A 19,964-nucleotide genomic window follows, 5' to 3' on the forward strand; every position below is an offset into this window, starting at 1 on the left:
CCTAAAGGACGAGTGGCTACTAACACCGTGTTTTTACACGGGGATGTACGTGCGAGACCATACAGGGTCGAGGACTTCAGAGACGCCCTACTGCCGACGGGCTTGCTGCCTGGCGTGGTATGCATAGGGGCGTACCAGATCAATCACGTGTGGGCGGTGACCCTTAAGGATGCGACTACCACGAAACGGCTGGTGGCCCTGAAGGAACTTCAAGTGAAAGGGCGACGGTGCGTCATCGTCGACCCACAGGACCAGCAGGTGAAGCTTCGACTTCACTGGCTGCTGTATGGCGTTGCCGACGATGACGTCCGGGTGGCGTTTGCGCCTTTCGGCAACGTGGATGAGGTAAGCCAGGGGAGGTGGCGTGTCCAAGGTATGGGGGACAAGACCTCTACCACGCGGACCGTGCTCCTCAAGCTGAAGACCGGCGTCAAGGTAGAGGACCTTCCACATCAGGTCCGCGTCGGCGGAGAACTCGCTTTGGTGGTCGTTCCCGGTCGGCCTATGCAGTGCTTGCGTTGCCAGGGCACTGGGCACGTCCGGCGAGAGTGTAAGGTGCCGCGCTGCTCCCGTTGCAGACGTTTTGGGCACGTCGACGCCGACTGCGTGAAGACGTACGCTACAGCGACAGGCCCAGCAGTGAGTGAAGCGGCAGCCGAAAATCTGATGGATGCAGCCGAGGCTGAAGACGCCGCCAAGGGAGCCGGAGACCAAGTGCCACCAGCGAAAACAAGTACCGTGACAGTGCCGGTGGGCGCTGAAGCCAAGGTGGACGAAGCTGCTGAGCAAGTGACTGGGCCGCCACGGGTCGACACGGAAGCTGTCCTTCGAAAGGAAGGTGCGAGTGAAGGCGAAAGCGATGACGAAGATTCAGAAATGGAACAGAGCGAGGCTGCCAACGACGGGGACCGGGCTGCTAGTCTCGGTGCAACCTTCAAGCGCCCCCGAGACGACGCCGGAGACAAGGATAACGCAGCATCCAGCACCGGGGATGGGCCGCCGGCAAAAGCGCCTCTTGGGAGGCGTTCGGGTTTCAAACCCAAACCGAATGTTCCGCCCGAGAGAAGGCCTGTGGACAAAGCGCAGCACACCACCAACAACGCCGGGAAGCCGGGCGGCTCCGGAGGCGGCTAGCCGAGGGCTAGTCGTGAGAGGTAAGCACCATGCTCCGGGCCTACTTCATTCTTTAGTACAGCATGGCACCTGACCCGTCTCTCAGCATTGCCACACTAAACGTGCGAGGCTTGGCGGCTAGCCGTAGGCAGTGTCAAGTACTACGGTTGATCACTGACTACGACATAGACGTTTTAGCTGTCCAGGAGACCAAGGTAGACGGGGAGGAAGAGACCGGGAGCATGGTGCGGCGTTTCACGACTAGATATTATGCAGTCGTGAGCCACGCGGTAGGGACGTCCGCTGGATGTGTCCTGTTTGTTAAGAAGTTACGAGACCTGGTTGTTCAAAGTGTGTTTTCATGTCCGTCGGGAAGGATTGTTATTTGCGATTTTGTGTTTTGTAAAGTTGAATTCCGAGTTATATGCATATATGCGCCAAATGGGGTAGAAGAACGTGCATTATTTTTTTCGAGTCTTTTTCAGTATATTAGCAGTGAAAAGTGCATGCTTTTGTTGGGGGATTTCAACTGTGTTTTGAGTGCTCGGGATAGATGCAATAATGGTGGTATCCGCGATAAAAGCAGTCATATATTGTCTAGGCTGATCAGCGAAAGTGAACTAGACGATGTATGTGAGTGTCTGGAGGGGGAGCGGGAAGTGAGGTATACGCGATTTCAAGGCAGTAGCCATGCGCGGTTAGACCGCTTGTACATGTCACAGGACATGATTCCAAAGTGCCACAGTTATTCTGTTGCACCTGTGTCGTTCTCCGATCACTGCTTGGTGATGTGTACCATAGGAATGAAGAAGAAGAGTCAATCTTTTAACTGGGACCAATGGAAAATGAATGCCTTACTTCTAAAAGACGCGCCATTTGTAGACGCAATTCATGAGGCCGTTATGGAAGTAAGCGATGAATGTATTGAAACAATAGCAGAGAAATGGGAATGGTTCAAACAGAAGGTAAAAATGAAAGCAATAGAAAGATCTAGCTGCTTAAAGTTTGAGAGGGAAATGAAAGAACGAGACTTACGAAAGATACTTAATCAGCTGATAGCGCTGGAGTGCGAAGAGCCAGGGGCGTATAAGCAAGATATGCGAACCATCAAAGAAAAAATCGAACAGTTGGACAAAGAACGCTATCAAGGTGCGATTGTGCGCGCAAGAGCAAACGCATTAGTAGCGGGGGAGACGCCCACCAAAAGGGTGCTTGGACTTGAAAAAGCTCATGGTCGACGTAATCATGTCGATAAGATCTCGTGGAATGGCACACTCGTCGACGATAATAAGAGCATAGGCCGAGCGTTTTTAGAGTATTACCAGTCATTGTTTGCATATCAAGAAGCCAATGTAGATGAGTTCAAAAGGGTCTTTCTCAGTCGCATGCCGCGATTAAGTGACGACACGAAGGACCTATTAGAAGGCAATATAAGAGAACACGAAGTCGAAAAAGCAATAAATGATTTGAACAATGGCAAATCACCCGGACCTGACGGTCTGAGCGCGTGTTTTTATAAAGCCTTCAAGAAAGAACTGTCGCCCCTGCTAACAGACCTGTTTAACGCCGCGTATGTGAACAAAGCTTTGCCGCCTTCTTTTAGTAAAGCGCATACCATCTTGATACCTAAGAGTGACAAAGCGGAGAAACTTAGGCTCGTGACATCTTATAGGCCGATATCTTTAACCAATGTCGACTATAAGATTTTCATGAAGGTTTTGGCAGCCAGACTTCAAAGCGTCATCAAAGAAATAGTTGCAGACCACCAAACGTGTGGGATCAAAGGGAGGTCAATTTTTTCGAATATTCACACGATGCGGTGCGTGCTCGAGTGCTGTGACATCACTTACGACGGCGTCGCAGTGCTCCAGCTTGACCTCGAGAAAGCGTTTGACTGTGTGTCTCATGATATTTTGTTTGCCATTCTGGAACACATTAATGTGGGTGCCATTATCACTGAGGGAGTGGCGTTGGCGTATCAGAACTGCACAACACGCTTAATTGTCAATAAATCATTGGGGGCCCCCATTAACGTCATGCGTTCTGTGCGTCAAGGCTGCCCCCTCAGTCCTCTTTTGTTTGCTATTTACATAGAAACGATGTGTTTGGCGATAATAGAGAATGCTCATATACGCGGTTATAGCTTGGCAGCCACAGAAGTCAAGCTCCTGGCATATGCAGATGATATCGCCGTGTGTTGTACAAGCAGAGAAAGTGTAACGGAAACAATTCGCGTTGCGAAACAGTTTTGTGATGTGACGGGCAGTAAAGTGAACTGGGGTAAATCCCTCGGTTTGTGGCACGGAGAGTGGTCTTCGGCCCCAGACTACTTTGCTAATGTGAGCTGGGTGAAAACCCCTACCAAGTATCTGGGTGTTCCCTTGGACAGTTACAAACACAGCGAGGAATACTGGACGAACCAAATAAAAGAAACAAGAGAGAAAGCAGACAGGTGGAAAGGCATCAACCTGTCCATTTTTGCAAAGGCAACTGTATGCAATATGTTTTTCATTACGAAGTTGTGGTACGTCATGCAGACGTTGTTTTGTTCAAGGGTAAATGTACAAAGGTTGCATAGAGTGTTCGCCGTTTTTATCTGGGAATCTAGCTGGGAAAGATGTAGCCGAACAAACCTGTTCAGACGGGTGAAGGAAGGGGGGCTGGGCTTGGCGCATCTTTTTGTACGACAGCTTGTCAATAGATTTTTGTTTTTTCGAGATGTGCGTGATCCATTTCTGCGTACGGTATTACAGCTCAGGTTAAGAGACGCCTTGCCGGCACTCATTGTTAGTACTAATAGTATGCCAGGGGCGATTCGCGGCTATCTTAAAGAAGTAGTCGATAGTGTGCGCTTTCTTTCTGTGCGTTTTTCTTTCGATTATCTTTCTGACGTGAAAAGAAAGACATTATATAAAGATGTATGCGACATTGTATTTCCAGTGCCATTGTACAGAGCTGTATACAGTGGAGGAACAGGACAGGATGTTCTGAAACGGGTGAAAAGAATGGAGGTGCCTACTGGCGTTAAAACATTCTTTTTTAAGCTACACACAGGAACACTGTCAGTGAAGACATTCATGGAAGAACGTGGATTCCTTGTACCATGGGGCTCACACTGCTTGATTTGCAAGCAACCTGAAACAGTAGATCATGTGTTCTTGCATTGCTGGGAAGGGGTCTACTTCTGGGACGTCCTAAAACGGACAATCAAGAAGGAGTTTCCGTTGAATCCGCACGGGATCAGGTACCTAGCGATAAAGAATGAGGACGGGGTACCATACGATTTAATCATGCTCCATGGCCTCCACTGTTTATGGCGGGCACGGATGGCTGGGTACCATTGCGACCCAGACGCTAGGCTGGCTCGTATTTATTTTCGAGACAGTATGTCTCGGTTCATTGAAATAAAGAAAACACAAGAATGTGTACCCGATTGGCTGTCGAGGATAGAATCTCTGACAGCATTAAAAGAATTTTAATTCGACAACGCCAGTCCATGTTGGACTGATGGCTTTCATGTTTTCCAATATGTTTTGTAGTTGTGCTTTTTGAGATTTTGTTCTGTACATTGTCAAAGACCGGCAATAAATAAAAAAAAAAGCTGTCCGCCTCGATAGCGCAGTAGGCAGCGCGTCAGTCTCATAATCTGAAGGTCGTGAGTTCGATCCTCACCCGGGGCAAAGGCGGCGATATATTTTTTGCTGCCTCAAGCAATAGTGGTACTCACTTTTTAGACACTAGAAAGGAGATGTGTTGCTATCTTGTGCACTATCATTCTTCCGCGGCATTTCACTTTCTCAACGCCGTCTCAACTAGAAGAAATGAGATTGGGCGTGTCTCCTTGTGTTAGCAGTCCGCCTCGGTAGCGCAGTAGGCAGCGCGTCAGTCTCATAATCTGAAGGTCGTGAGCTCGATCCTCACCCGAGGCGAAGGCGGCGATATATTTTTTGCTGCCTCAAGCAATAGTGGTACTCACTTTTCAGACACTAGAATGGACGTGTGTTGCTATCTCGTGCAGTATCATTGTTCCGCGGCATTTCACTTTCTCAACGCCGTCTCAACTAGAAGAAATGAGATTGGGCGTGTCTCCTTGTGTTAGCAGTCCGCCTCGGTAGCGCAGTAGGCAGCGCGTCAGTCTCATAATCTGAAGGTCGTGAGTTCGATCCTCTGCCGGGGCAAAGGCGGCGATATATTTTTTGCTGCCTGAAGCAATAGTGGTACTCACTTTTTAGACACTAGAAAGGACGTGTGTTGCTATCTTGTGCACTATCATTCTTCCGCGGCATTTAACTTTCTCAACGCCGTCTCAACTAGAAGAAATGAGATTGGGCGTGTCTCCCTGTGTTAGCTGTCCGCCTCGGTAGCGCAGTAGGCAGCGCGTCAGTCTCATAATCTGAAGGTCGTGAGTTCGATCCTCACCCGGGGCAAAGGCGGCGATATATTTTTTGCTGCCTGAAGCAATAGTGGTACTGACTTTTTAGACACTAGAATGAACGTGTGTTGCTATCTCGTGCAGTATCATTGTTCCGCGGCATTTCACTTTCTCAACGCCGTCTCAACTAGAAGAAATGAGATTGGGCGTGTCTCCTCGTGTTACCTGTCCGCCTCGGTAGCGCAGTAGGCAGCGCGTCAGTCTCATAATCTGAAGGTCGTGAGTTCGATCCTCACCCGGGGCAATGGCGGCGATATATTTTTTGCTGCCTCAAACAATAGTGGTACTCACTTTTTAGACACTAGAATGGACGTGTGTTGCTATCTTGTGCACTATCATTCTTCCGCGGCATTTCACTTTCTCAACGCCGTCTCAACTAGAAGAAATGAGATTGGGCGTGTCTCCTTGTGTTAGCTGTCCGCCTCGATCATTCTGCTTCCGGCCACCGAGCGTGACGGTTCGTGAATCATGGCCTCTCCCGGGGAAGCGACAGCGGTCACTTTTGGCCGCGGAAACAGGACCAACGACGAAGAGAAGGATTACCCTTTTATTTTGCCGCAACTGCCTAAAGGACGAGTGGCTACTAACACCGTGTTTTTACACGGGGATGTACGTGCGAGACCATACAGGGTCAAGGACTTCAGAGACGCCCTACTGCCGACGGGCTTGCTGCCTGGCGTGGTATGCATAGGGGCGTACCAGATCAATCACGTGTGGGCGGTGACCCTTAAGGATGCGACTACCACGAAACGGCTGGTGGCCCTGAAGGAACTTCAAGTGAAAGGGCGACGGTGCGTCATCGTCGACCCACAGGACCAGCAGGTGAAGCTTCGACTTCACTGGCTGCTGTATGGCGTTGCCGACGATGACGTCCGGGTGGCGTTTGCGCCTTTCGGCAACGTGGATGAGGTAAGCCAGGGGAGGTGGCGTGTCCAAGGTATGGGGGACAAGAGCTCTACCACGCGGACCGTGCTCCTCAAGCTGAAGACCGGCGTCAAGGTAGAGGACCTTCCACATCAGGTCCGCGTCGGCGGAGAACTCGCTTTGGTGGTCGTTCCCGGTCGGCCTATGCAGTGCTTGCGTTGCCAGGGCACTGGGCACGTCCGGCGAGAGTGTAAGGTGCCGCGCTGCTCCCGTTGCAGACGTTTTGGGCACGTCGACGCCGACTGCGTGAAGACGTACGCTACAGCGACAGGCCCAGCAGTGAGTGAAGCGGCAGCCGAAAATCTGATGGATGCAGCCGAGGCTGAAGACGCCGCCAAGGGAGCCGGAGACCAAGTGCCGCCAGCGAAAACAAGTACCGTGACAGTGCCGGAGGGCGCTGAAGCCAAGGTGGACGAAGCTGCTGAGCAAGTGACTGGGCCGCCACGGGTCGACACGGAAGCTGTCCTTCGAAAGGAAGGTGCGAGTGAAGGCGAAAGCGATGACGAAGATTCAGAAATGGAACAGAGCGAGGCTGCCAACGACGGGGACCGGGCTGCTAGTCTCGGTGCAACCTTCAAGCGCCCCCGAGACGACGCCGGAGACAAGGATAACGCAGCATCCAGCACCGGGGATGGGCCGCCGGCAAAAGCGCCTCTTGGGAGGCGTTCGGGTTTCAAACCCAAACCGAATGTTCCGCCCGAGAGAAGGCCTGTGGACAAAGCGCAGCACACCACCAACAACGCCGGGAAGCCGGGCGGCTCCGGAGGCGGCTAGCCGAGGGCTAGTCGTGAGAGGTAAGCACCATGCTCCGGGCCTACTTCATTCTTTAGTACAGCATGGCACCTGACCCGTCTCTCAGCATTGCCACACTAAACGTGCGAGGCTTGGCGGCTAGCCGTAGGCAGTGTCAAGTACTACGGTTGATCACTGACTACGACATAGACGTTTTAGCTGTCCAGGAGACCAAGGTAGACGGGGAGGAAGAGACCGGGAGCATGGTGCGGCGTTTCACGACTAGATATTATGCAGTCGTGAGCCACGCGGTAGGGACGTCCGCTGGATGTGTCCTGTTTGTTAAGAAGTTACGAGACCTGGTTGTTCAAAGTGTGTTTTCATGTCCGTCGGGAAGGATTGTTATTTGCGATTTTGTGTTTTGTAAAGTTGAATTCTGAGTTATATGCATATATGCGCCAAATGGGGTAGAAGAACGTGCATTATTTTTTTCGAGTCTTTTTCAGTATATTAGCAGTGAAAAGTGCATGCTTTTGTTGGGGGATTTCAACTGTGTTTTGAGTGCTCGGGATAGATGCAATAATGGTGGTATCCGCGATAAAAGCAGTCATATATTGTCTAGGCTGATCAGCGAAAGTGAACTAGACGATGTATGTGAGTGTCTGGAGGGGGAGCGGGAAGTGAGGTATACGCGATTTCAAGGCAGTAGCCATGCGCGGTTAGACCGCTTGTACATGTCACAGGACATGATTCCAAAGTGCCACAGTTATTCTGTTGCACCTGTGTCGTTCTCCGATCACTGCTTGGTGATGTGTACCATAGGAATGAAGAAGAAGAGTCAATCTTTTAACTGGGACCAATGGAAAATGAATGCCTTACTTCTAAAAGACGCGCCATTTGTAGACGCAATTCATGAGGCCGTTATGGAAGTAAGCGATGAATGTATTGAAACAATAGCAGAGAAATGGGAATGGTTCAAACAGAAGGTAAAAATGAAAGCAATAGAAAGATCTAGCTGCTTAAAGTTTGAGAGGGAAATGAAAGAACGAGACTTACGAAAGATACTTAATCAGCTGATAGCGCTGGAGTGCGAAGAGCCAGGGGCGTATAAGCAAGATATGCGAACCATCAAAGAAAAAATCGAACAGTTGGACAAAGAACGCTATCAAGGTGCGATTGTGCGCGCAAGAGCAAACGCATTAGTAGTGGGGGAGACGCCCACCAAAAGGATGCTTGGACTTGAAAAAGCTCATGGTCGACGTAATCATGTCGATAAGATCTCGTGGAATGGCACACTCGTCGACGATAATAAGAGCATAGGCCGAGCGTTTTTAGAGTATTACCAGTCATTGTTTGCATATCAAGAAGCCAATGTAGATGAGATCAAAAGGGTCTTTCTCAGTCGCATGCCGCGATTAAGTGACGACACGAAGGACCTATTAGAAGGCAATATAAGAGAACACGAAGTCGAAAAAGCAATAAATGATTTGAACAATGGCAAATCACCCGGACCTGACGGTCTGAGCGCGTGTTTTTATAAAGCCTTCAAGAAAGAACTGTCGCCCCTGCTAACAGACCTGTTTAACGCCGCGTATGTGAACAAAGCTTTGCCGCCTTCTTTTAGTAAAGCGCATACCATCTTGATACCTAAGAGTGACAAAGCGGAGAAACTTAGGCTCGTGACATCTTATAGGCCGATATCTTTAACCAATGTCGACTATAAGATTTTCATGAAGGTTTTGGCAGCCAGACTTCAAAGCGTCATCAAAGAAATAGTTGCAGACCACCAAACGTGTGGGATCAAAGGGAGGTCAATTTTTTCGAATATTCACACGATGCGGTGCGTGCTCGAGTGCTGTGACATCACTTACGACGGCGTCGCAGTGCTCCAGCTTGACCTCGAGAAAGCGTTTGACTGTGTGTCTCATGATATTTTGTTTGCCATTCTGGAACACATTAATGTGGGTGCCATTATCACTGAGGGAGTGGCGTTGGCGTATCAGAACTGCACAACACGCTTAATTGTCAATAAATCATTGGGGGCCCCCATTAACGTCATGCGTTCTGTGCGTCAAGGCTGCCCCCTCAGTCCTCTTTTGTTTGCTATTTACATAGAAACGATGTGTTTGGCGATAATAGAGAATGCTCATATACGCGGTTATAGCTTGGCAGCCACAGAAGTCAAGCTCCTGGCATATGCAGATGATATCGCCGTGTGTTGTACAAGCAGAGAAAGTGTAACGGAAACAATTCGCGTTGCGAAACAGTTTTGTGATGTGACGGGCAGTAAAGTGAACTGGGGTAAATCCCTCGGTTTGTGGCACGGAGAGTGGTCTTCGGCCCCAGACTACTTTGCTAATGTGAGCTGGGTGAAAACCCCTACCAAGTATCTGGGTGTTCCCTTGGACAGTTACAAACACAGCGAGGAATACTGGACGAACCAAATAAAAGAAACAAGAGAGAAAGCAGACAGGTGGAAAGGCATCAACCTGTCCATTTTTGCAAAGGCAACTGTATGCAATATGTTTTTCATTACGAAGTTGTGGTACGTCATGCAGATGTTGTTTTGTTCAAGGGTAAATGTACAAAGGTTGCACTAGAGTGTTCGCCGTTTTTATCTGGGAATCTAGCTGGGAAAGATGTAGCCGAACAAACCTGTTCAGGCGGGTGAAGGAAGGGGGGCTGGGCTTGGCGCATCTTTTTGTACGACAGCTTGTCAATAGATTTTTGTTTTTTCGAGATGTGCGTGATCCTTTCTGCGTACGGTATTACAGCTCAGATTAAGAGCTGCGCTGCCGGCACTCATTGTTAGTACTAATAGTATGCCAGGAACGATTCGCGGCTATCTTAAAGAAGTAGTCGATAGTGTGCGCTTTCTTTCTGTGCGTTTTTCTTTCGATTATCTTATCTGACTGTGAAAAGAAAGACATTATATAAAGATGTATGCGATATTGTATTTCCAGTGCCATTGTACAGAGCTGATATACAGTGGAGGACCAGGACAGGATGTTCCTTAAACGGGTGAAAAGAATGGAGGTGCCTACTGGGCGTAAAACATTCTTTTTTAGGCTACACACAGGAACACTGTCAGTGAAGACATTCATGGAAGAACGTGGATTCCTTGTACCATGGGGCTCACACTGCTTGATTTGCAAGCAACCTGAAACAGTAGATCATGTGTTCTTGCATTGCTGGGAAGGGGTCTACTTCTGGGACGTCCTAAAACGGACAATCAAGAAGGAGTTTCCGTTGAATCCGCACGGGATCAGGTACCTAGCGATAAAGAATGAGGACGGGGTACCATACGATTTAATCATGCTCCATGGCCTCCACTGTTTATGGCGGGCACGGATGGCTGGGTACCATTGCGACCCAGACGCTAGGCCGGCTCGTATTTATTTTCGAGACAGTATGTCTCGGTTCATTGAAATAAAGAAAACACAAGAATGTGTACCCGATTGGCTGTCGAGGATAGAATCTCTGACAGCATTAAAAGAATTTTAATTCGACAACGCCAGTCCATGTTGGACTGATGGCTTTCATGTTTTCCAATATGTTTTGTAGTTGTGCTTTTTGAGATTTTGTTCTGTACATTGTCAAAGACCGGCAATAAATAAAAAAAAGCTGTCCGCCTCGATAGCGCAGTAGGCAGCGCGTCAGTCTCATAATCTGAAGGTCGTGAGTTCGATCCTCACCCGGGGCAAAGGCGGCGATATATTTTTTGCTGCCTCAAGCAATAGTGGTACTCACTTTTTAGACACTAGAAAGGAGATGTGTTGCTATCTTGTGCACTATCATTCTTCCGCGGCATTTCACTTTCTCAACGCCAGTCTCAACTAGAAGAAATGAGATTGGGCGTGTCTCCTTGTGTTAGCAGTCCGCCTCGGTAGCGCAGTAGGCAGCGCGGTCAGTCTCATAATCTGAAGGTCGTGAGGTTCGATCCTCACCCGGGGCAAAAGGCGGCGATATATATTTTGTTTCTGCAAGCAATAGATTTTTAGACCACTTAGAACAGGAGATGTGTTGCTATCTTGTGCACTATCATTCTTCCGCGGCATTTCACTTTCTCAACGCCGTCTCAACTAGAAGAAATGAGATTGGGCGTGTCTCCTTGTGTTAGCAGTCCGCCTCGGTAGCGCAGTAGGCAGCGCGTCAGTCTCATAATCTGAAGGTCGTGAGTTCGATCCTCACCCGGGGCAAAGGCGGCGATATATATTTTGCTGCCTCAAGCAATAGTGGTACTCACTTTTTAGACACTAGAAAGGAGATGTGTTGCTATCTTGTGCACTATCATTCTTCCGCGGCATTTCACTTTCTCAACGCCGTCTCAACTAGAAGAAATGAGATTGGGCGTGTCTCCCTTGTGTTAGCAGTCCGCCTCGGTAGCGCAGTAGGCAGCGCGTCAGTCTCATAATCTGAAGGTCGTGAGTTCGATCCTCACCCGGGGCAAAGGCGGCGATATATTTTTTGCTGCCTCAAGCAATAGTGGTACTCACTTTTTAGACACTAGAAAGGAGGTGTGTTGCTATCTGTGCACTCTCATTCTTCCGCGGCATTTCACTTTCTCAACGCCGTCTCAACTAGAGAAATGAGATTGGGCGTGTCTCCTTGTGTTAGCAGTCCGCCTCCAATACGATTGGCTCTGTATCACTTTCATCTGTTGCCGTTGTCCCGTCAGGATGGCCGAGCGGTCTAAGGCGCTGCGTTCAGGTCGCAGTCCGGTCTTCCGGGCGTGGGTTCGAATCCACTTCTGACAAGGGTTCTTTTTTTCACTGTCATGGAATGCAAGAAGGAAAGCGCAGGTAGCACTGCACCTCTCCTTTTCTCTTTTGTGAATAAATAACGCTAAATTACGATTGGCTCTGAATCACTTTCATCTGTTGCCGTGTCCCGTCAGGATGGCCGAGGGATTCCACTTCCGGCCATCACAGTGAACGGTCGCGGAATGTCTTGCTCCTCAGGAGCGGTTACAGCGGCCCTCGGCCGCGGTTCCCGGTCAACGGAAAAACCTTCTCCGGATTACCAGATGGTTCTACCACAACTGCCTTCAGGTGCAAGTGTTTTGAACACTATTTTTATCCACGGCGAAGTTAAAGCTCGGCCTTACCGTGTCGAGCATTTCAGGGATGCGCTTTCGCGACTCATGCTGCTGCCGGAAGTGGTGGCCCTCGGGGCTTATCAGATGAATCATGTGTGGGCCGTAACTTTTGCGAACGAGGCGGCCAAAAAGAAGATATTGGACGCAGAAGGATTCCTTGTCAAGGAACACCGTTGCGTAGGTCATTGACCCGTGCAACCAGGGTGTCAGGCTCAAGCTCTTCTGGCTGCTTGCATGGTGTTCCTGACGAAGACGTCAGAACAGCCTTGGCACCGTTCGGAAGAGTAACTGAAGTGACGAGGAGAGAAGTGGAGAGTCCAGGGCTGCAACGACAAAGGAACCACGACACGGTCTGTGGTCCTGAAACTCAAGCCCGGAATGACAGCAGACGACCTACCACACCAACTTCGTGTTGCGGAAGACCTGGCTCTCGTTATTGTCCCGGGCAGAGCACCCCTCTGCCTCCGGTGCCGTGGCACTGGACACATTCGACGAGAATGCCGGGTTCCACGCTGTGGGCTGTGTCGTCGCTTTGGCCACGACGAGACCCAGTGCGTGAGAACGTACGCCAACGTTGCAGGCCCAGGCAGGAGCGAGGACTCGTCCGAGCTTCTCATGGATCAAGAGGACGCCGAAGAGGCCGCCAAAGGAGCAGCTGAAGGGGCGGCGGCTCAGTCTGCACCACTGGTTACGAAGACCGCAAAGGTGAACCTGAAGGGGATAGATGAAGGCAATGTGCCGGATTCTGCGCCTCCACCTGCCAAGGTTCAAGTGACGGAAGCTGGTGCTGACGTGACGGGCGCGTCGTCAGAAATCACGCCACCTCCGACCAAAGTGGCTGACGAGCCAGTTAGCGTCAGTGAGGACATGGACCTGACTTCCGACGCTAAGGGCGCCGGAAAGCGGTTGCGTGACGATGTTGAGGACCACAGCCAAACACCGACGGCGTGGATACCGAAGGACCGACACCAAAAACACCGACAGTCCGACGGTCGACGCTGAAGGTCAAGCCCAACGTGCCGCCAGACAGACGGCCGTCACATGCGCCGCCTCCGCCTTAGCGGAGGTAGTGCCACGGAAAGAACTTTCCGCACCCGATCTTTGATCGGGAGTGATTCTACGAGGACGTCGTTTTGCAGTTGTCGCCTTCAAAGAGCAACACCAAGCATCAGTGTATACAACAGCCGCTATGTTTCCTCGAACCGTGTGAGTAGGGGCCCACCTTAATTGCAGCTAACACAATGGCAAACGAAATTAACATCACCACTCCGCTTCGTTTGGCGACATTAAACGTCAGAGGGCTGTCACAGCGGCGAAGACAATGTCAGATTAGCCGCATGCTATTAGAAAAAGACATTGATTTGATGGCAGTCCAAGAAACAAAAATTGAATCAGAGGAAAAAACGGATCGATTGGCAGAAATTTTCAGAACGAATTACAACGTATGCGTTTGCCATGCGAATGGTACTTCTGGTGGCTGCCTTCTTTTTATTAGAAACAGTATTGGGATAACAGAGCAGCAAGTTACTTCATGTCAGGGAGGGCGTATGCTTATTTGTGATTTTTCTTTTTCTGGACTGCTTTGGCGGGCGGTGTGTGTATATGCACCTAATAATGCTTGTGAACGCGAAGAATTTTTTGTTTACCTGAGGTCTTTCTTGGTGTGTGACAGGCACGTTCTAGTGTTTGGCGACTTTAATTGTGTGTGCCGGCCGATAGATAGATCGAAAAAGCTGCTCAGTCAAGATAGAAGCGCAACTGTTCTGCATGAAATTTTGTGTGAAGTTGATCTGGAGGATGTTGGAAGTGTTCTTGGTTCTGACAGTGATGTGCAATATACGCATTTTCAAGGAGACTGCCACTCGAGGTTAGACCGTATCTATGTCCCTTTTCTCTTAGTTCCGCTCCTTTCTAGCTACAGTGTCGAATGCATCAGTTTCAGTGACCATTGCTTGGTAATGGTTACGATAGGTACGAAAAGCAAAGAGAAAAAATTTAATTGGCACTTATGGAAACTTAATGACAATTTATTGCAGGATGAATTGTTTCTACGAAGAATAAAAGAGAAATTAGAAAATGTTCTCCTTCAAAATGCGGAAAATGTTGTAGAAGCTTGGGAACTGTTTAAAACCGAAGCGAAAATAATTGCTTTAGAGAGAGCATGCGTGTTGCGGCACAAACAAAAGCAAGAAGAACGTCAACTGCAGTGCACGTTAGCATACCTTTTGAACATGGAAAGAGGCGCGGCTGGTACATTTGTAAGCGATATCAAAGAACTTAAAGCGAAACTTGAAGTCATTGATGAAGAGAGATATCGCGGCGCCGTTTTGAGAGCACGCGCAGAACGAGTATGGTTGGGTGAAACGCCCACCAAGCGAGCGCTAAGTGATGAGAAGAGACACGCATTGAGTAAGGAAATAAAAGAAATAGTTTATCAAGGGCAGCTTACATACGACAAGGAAATGATAGAACGTGCTTTTGTGGACCACTATAGTACGCTGCTAAGCAAGAGAGCAAGCGATATCTCGGCGTTTAAAAGTGATTATTTGCCTCTGATGCCGAGAATTGATGGTGAACTTAAGGAAGCTCTTGAAAGACCTATTTCTGTAGAAGAAATTGAAAAGGCTATCGATGACATCAGTGCAAGAAAATCGCCTAGACCAGATGGTCTTGGGGCAGCGATATATAAAATTTTCAAGGTTGAAGTAGCACAGGCTCTGTATCGCGTCATAACGAAGTGTTATGAACAAAAATGGACGCCTCCTTCCTTCCGACAGACACATGTGGTACTTATACCTAAAGTTACTGACCCCATAAAGCTTCAATCAGTAGAGGCCTACCGACCAATAAGTTTAGCTAACATTGATTATAAAGTATTCATGAAGGTGCTCGCCCAACGTCTTCAGAGTGTAGTGAAATCCCTAGTAGGTACACATCAGACATGCGGTATAAAGGTAGGACTATTTTCACAAATATACACACAGCGCGAAGCATACTTGAATGCTGCGATTTGATGCAAGATCGTGTAGCTATGCTACAACTGGATTTAGCCAAAGCTTTTGACAGGGTGTCGCACGAGATCCTGTTTCTGCTTCTTGAATACATGAATGTCGGAACAGTCATTTTGGATGGGGTGAAAATGGTTTATGATGGTTGTACAACAAACCTAATTATCAACAACAGACTCAGCAGACGAATTCCAGTACTGTCTAGCATAAAACAAGGGTGTCCGATCTCGGCCTTGCTTTTCGCTCTTTATTTAGAACCTTTCTGTTTAAAGATACTTCAGAGCCATAGTATTCGCTGGATACACGTTTTTTGGCAGAGAAATAAAAGTGTTAGCCTATGCTGACGACATAGCAGTGTTCTGTCGCGATAAGCAAAGCATTGCAAAAGTAGTGAAGGAAGCCCAGTCCTTTTGTAGTGCTTCTGGTAGTGCCATAAGTTGGCCAAAGTGTTTAGGATTTTGGCACGGGGACTGGCAAGATACGCCAGAATTGTTTTGCAGAATGCAGTGGAGTGTGTTACCCGGCACTTGGGGTTCCACTCGGCAACTACCGAGAGCCAGTAGAATACTGGACGAATGAGAGGGACAGAATGAAAGAACAAACTAACAAATGGGGAGGCAACAACTTTTCGATGTTTGCAAGAGCCAAAGTGTGTAATATGTTTTATTGCGATAGCAATTATATGGACACTCAAAAGCAGATTTCTGCCGTCAGCGTCGCCATTGCCGTCGCCGTCGCCGTCGCCGTGAGGTTCCGTATGACGTCAATCGAGATGAAATCGTCGCCGCGCGCCGCCGAACGCTGTATGTGCGAGTGAAAGGGCGCGAGGGACGCGCTCTTTCACGGCGAGTGAACGCACGGCGGAGAACAAACGCGCGTTCTGCGCCGTGCTTCCTTAAGGGCTGCAGAAGTAGGCGTCTCTTTCCTCCTTTACAATCATCATATATGTAGAGCTGGGTTGAAGATGAATATGCAGAAGACAAAAATAATGTTCAATAGCCTGGCAAGGGAACAAGAATTCAGGATCGCCAGTCAGCCTCTAAAATCTGTAAAGGAATATGTTTATCTAGGTCAATTACTCACAGGGGACCCTGATCATGAGAAAGAAATTTACAGAAGAATAAAATTAGGTTGGAGTGCATACGGCAGGCATTGCCAAATCCTGACTGGGAGCTTACCACTGTCGTTGAAAAGAAAAGTGTACAATCATTGCATTCTACCGGTGCTAACATACGGGGCAGAAACTTGGAGGTTAACAAAGAAGCTCGAGAACAAGTTAAGGACCGCACAAAGAGTAATGGAACGAAATATCTTAGGAGTAACGTTAAGAGACAGGAAGAGAGCGGTGTGGATCAGAGAACAAACGGGGGTAGACGACATTCTAGTTGACATTAAGCGGAAGAAATGGAGCTGGGCAGGCCATGTAATGCGTAGGATGGATAACAGGTGGACCATTAGGGTTACAGAATGGATACCAAGAGAAGGGAAGCGCAGTCGAGGACGGCAGAAAGTCAGGTGGGATGATGAGGTTAGGAAATTCGCAGGCGCAAGTTGGAATACGCTAGCGCAAGATAGGGGTAATTGGAGATCGCAGGGAGAGGCCTTCGTCCTGCAGTGGACATAAATATAGGCTGATGATGATGATGATGATATGTAGAGCAAACGCGCCTTCTTTCGACGCGCGAGAGGCCGTGGGGGAGGGGGGGGAGGGGGAGGGAAGGGAGACGACGTTTAGCTGCGGCACCAAATGCCTATTATATCAGAGGCTCCGGCAACAGTCACCAACGCCGCAGGCATTTTGAGCGAACGCGGGAAAAACGCCGACGGCGTCGACAACAGTTCTGCGCGTTGCCGGTGTTCTCCTTTACAATCACCATATATGTAGAGCAAACGCGCCTTCTTCAGACGCGCGAGAGGCCGTGGGGGAGGGGGAGGGAAGGGAGGCGACGTTTAGCTGCGGCACCAAGTGCCTATTTATATCAGAGGCTCCGGCAACAGTCACCAACGCCGCACGCATTTTGAGCTAACGCGGGGCAAAACGCCGATGGCGTCGACAACAGTTCTGCGTGTTGTTGCTACCAAAGCCGCTCACCTTACTTCGTATGACATTGCTGTGTTGCTATCGCATTCATTTCTTCGCCCTTAGGGCGAAACTGTGACATTTTTAACACGAAAGTGTTTTATGCCGGGGTCCACCAAGACTTCACTGACGTATTTCCGTCACGGAAATACGTCACACGAACATACACGAACATAATACAAAGAAAGAAACCAGAAGAAAAAGTTCCACAAACATGCAAAATTTGGAAATCGAACCCACGACCTCTCGGTCCGCGACGATAGATCGCCGAGCGTTTAACCCATTGCGCCACAAACGCATTTGCAGAGAGCTACACAGACGCGCCTTATATATCTAACACTCCTCCGTGTACCCGCGCTCTTGCTCGGGGCAGTGCCGCCGCCTACGAGCAGAAAAGAGAAGTACTGCATTATGACACTAACGCGCACCGACAGTGAACGCTTCGGTGGTCTCAGCACTACGACGCCTCGATGCCAGCATTCGAAGGGACGCTGGCATCAAGAAGCACTACCAACGCGTTCTCGCAGAAGCACTACTAGGTGGCGTTCACCGTACTCAGCACAGCGGAGCGTGGCCTCCGCAATTAGCTCTGAAAATGTTTCTGAAGTTGATCGCGGAGGCTGCAATTACGACGCGCTGTACGCGCCGATTTGACTCGGTGACGATTCAGTTACGTGCTTTGTCTTGCGCGTTGTATTAGTGTGTCAGTTACGTGCTTCGTCTTTCGCGTTGTGCTAGCGTGTGCAGCGTAGTGCAGCTTCCATATGCACGACGGTTGCTCATGGTCATCGACGTTGGTAGTCGTGATGGAGGAGACGTGCCACCAGGCGTCAGCGTGGGTGCATCAACGCCTAAGGGCGCTTTAGCCACAAAACACCAATAGACATTATATATCAATGTGCAATAAACATTACACTACTTCTGTGAAGACACGTTTCACTTTCGTGTTCTATACCGATTCCTATATAAGAGGGATCAACCACATTTTTTTTTAGTAGCTAAAGTGTTTTACGTCTTGCAGGTGCTATGCATGAGCCGATCTTCAGTTCAAAAAATACACAGAGTGTTTGCGGAATTTATTTGGGGTTCAGTATGGGAACGCATGAGCAGATTTAATTTGTTTCACTCTTTGCGCAACGGCGGACTCAGTTTAACTCATTTGTTTTTCAAGCAACTTGTGTCGAGATTTGTTTTCTTTCGTGACCAAAGTGATGGGTTTCTGCGCACGGTGATCCAAGTGAGATTACGTGACGCTTTGCCCGATTTCGTTGTATCGTCGCACGCAGTCAAACCGATGGCACTAAAAGGTTATCTGCGTGAAGTTATCACGGCGATTCGTCTTCTAAATGCGAGATTTTCTAGGGAGTACTTGTTTGAAGTGTCACGAAAAAAATTATATAAGGATCTTGTTGACGTTTTTGTACCTATGCCAGTGTATCGTTCTATGTACAACTTAGGGCCTGAACGTGATGTTCTCAAAAGAGTAAGGAATATGCCTGTAAGAGCTAACACAAAATCCTTCTTTTTCAAACTCCACACTGACGCACTGCCGGTTAAGCCATGGCTAAGGAGCAAGGGTTTGTTTGTCCCATGGTCCGTCAATTGCCTTATATGCAATAAGGAAGAAACAATTGAACATATTTTTCTTGACTGCCACGATGCCCGCTTTCTTTGGGACATTCTGCAGCGAACTTTAAAAACGGAGCTCCCGATTAGTGCTTTTGGAATAAGGTTCTTGCCATGCGCAGAACCTGACGGTGTGCCGGCGGACATGTTAATGTTATTGTGTATGCAAAGCGTATGGAGAACTCGAATGGCTGTACACAATGCTGATGTACATGCGAGGTCAGCCAGATACTATTTTGTTGAAAATGTTGTTTACACACGGGAAGTGTTGAAAATGCAAAGTGACCCACCGGAATGGCTTCAAGTGTTGGACAGTTTGGCTTCGTTGAAGCCATTTTAACATGACGCTACAGTCTTTTAACGACTGGTTATTTTAATCTCGTATTTATTTGACATGTTTTTGTGTATTTGCCAAGTTGGTAATAAAGAAAAAAAAAGTCAGGATGGCCGAGCGGTCTAAGGCGCTGCGTTCAGGTCGCAGTCCGGTCTTCCGGGCGTGGGTTCGAATCCCACTTCTGACAAGGGTTCTTTTTTTCACTGTCATGGAATGCAAGAAGGAAAGCGCAGGTAGCGCTGCACCTCATCCTTTTCTCTTTTGTGCATAAATAAGGCTAAATTACGATTGGCTCTGTATCACTTTCATCTGTTGCCGTGTCCCGTCAGGATGGCCGAGATTCCACTTCCGGCCACCGTAGCGTGCGGACGTGCGTCTCATGAGCTCCCAAGGAGCAGGTATAGCCGCCCTCCGAGGCGGCGGTAACAGGTCCTAACCGAGATGTTCAGCCAGGACTACCAAATTGTTTGCCGACTTTGCCCTCAGGTACGACTGCGAAGGACTCTGTGTTTCTACACGCCGATTTGAAAGCCAGGCCGTATAGGGTCGAACATTTTAGAGATGCACTCGAGCAACTTTCGCTACTGCCGGAAGTGGTCGCACTAGGTGCTTATCAA

At 48.9% G+C, this 19,964-nt stretch overlaps 11 non-coding genes across 11 annotated transcripts; all 11 read left to right on the forward strand.

The window, feature by feature from the left end:
- The first annotated feature begins 4,720 nt into the window (after positions 1–4,720).
- Positions 4,721–4,793, forward strand: Trnam-cau (transfer RNA methionine (anticodon CAU)). Its single transcript has one exon. It is a non-coding gene; the product is annotated as a tRNA-Met (tRNA).
- Positions 4,794–4,969: 176 nt separating this feature from the next.
- Positions 4,970–5,042, forward strand: Trnam-cau (transfer RNA methionine (anticodon CAU)). Its single transcript has one exon. It is a non-coding gene; the product is annotated as a tRNA-Met (tRNA).
- Positions 5,043–5,218: 176 nt separating this feature from the next.
- Trnam-cau (transfer RNA methionine (anticodon CAU)) lies at positions 5,219–5,291 on the forward strand. The gene has a single exon. It is a non-coding gene; the product is annotated as a tRNA-Met (tRNA).
- A 176-nt stretch (positions 5,292–5,467) lies between these two features.
- On the forward strand, positions 5,468–5,540 carry Trnam-cau (transfer RNA methionine (anticodon CAU)). Its single transcript has one exon. It is a non-coding gene; the product is annotated as a tRNA-Met (tRNA).
- A 176-nt stretch (positions 5,541–5,716) lies between these two features.
- On the forward strand, positions 5,717–5,789 carry Trnam-cau (transfer RNA methionine (anticodon CAU)). The gene has a single exon. It is a non-coding gene; the product is annotated as a tRNA-Met (tRNA).
- Positions 5,790–10,831: 5,042 nt separating this feature from the next.
- Trnam-cau (transfer RNA methionine (anticodon CAU)) lies at positions 10,832–10,904 on the forward strand. The gene has a single exon. It is a non-coding gene; the product is annotated as a tRNA-Met (tRNA).
- A 177-nt stretch (positions 10,905–11,081) lies between these two features.
- Positions 11,082–11,156, forward strand: Trnam-cau (transfer RNA methionine (anticodon CAU)). The gene has a single exon. It is a non-coding gene; the product is annotated as a tRNA-Met (tRNA).
- Positions 11,157–11,327: 171 nt separating this feature from the next.
- Positions 11,328–11,400, forward strand: Trnam-cau (transfer RNA methionine (anticodon CAU)). Its single transcript has one exon. It is a non-coding gene; the product is annotated as a tRNA-Met (tRNA).
- A 177-nt stretch (positions 11,401–11,577) lies between these two features.
- On the forward strand, positions 11,578–11,650 carry Trnam-cau (transfer RNA methionine (anticodon CAU)). The gene has a single exon. It is a non-coding gene; the product is annotated as a tRNA-Met (tRNA).
- A 224-nt stretch (positions 11,651–11,874) lies between these two features.
- Trnal-cag (transfer RNA leucine (anticodon CAG)) lies at positions 11,875–11,957 on the forward strand. The gene has a single exon. It is a non-coding gene; the product is annotated as a tRNA-Leu (tRNA).
- Positions 11,958–19,450: 7,493 nt separating this feature from the next.
- On the forward strand, positions 19,451–19,534 carry Trnal-cag (transfer RNA leucine (anticodon CAG)). The gene has a single exon. It is a non-coding gene; the product is annotated as a tRNA-Leu (tRNA).
- The last annotated feature ends 430 nt before the right edge of the window (positions 19,535–19,964 follow it).

This window comes from Dermacentor silvarum, chromosome 3 (assembly GCF_013339745.2).
Source record: "Dermacentor silvarum isolate Dsil-2018 chromosome 3, BIME_Dsil_1.4, whole genome shotgun sequence".
Classification (NCBI taxonomy): Eukaryota; Metazoa; Arthropoda; class Arachnida; order Ixodida; family Ixodidae; genus Dermacentor; species Dermacentor silvarum.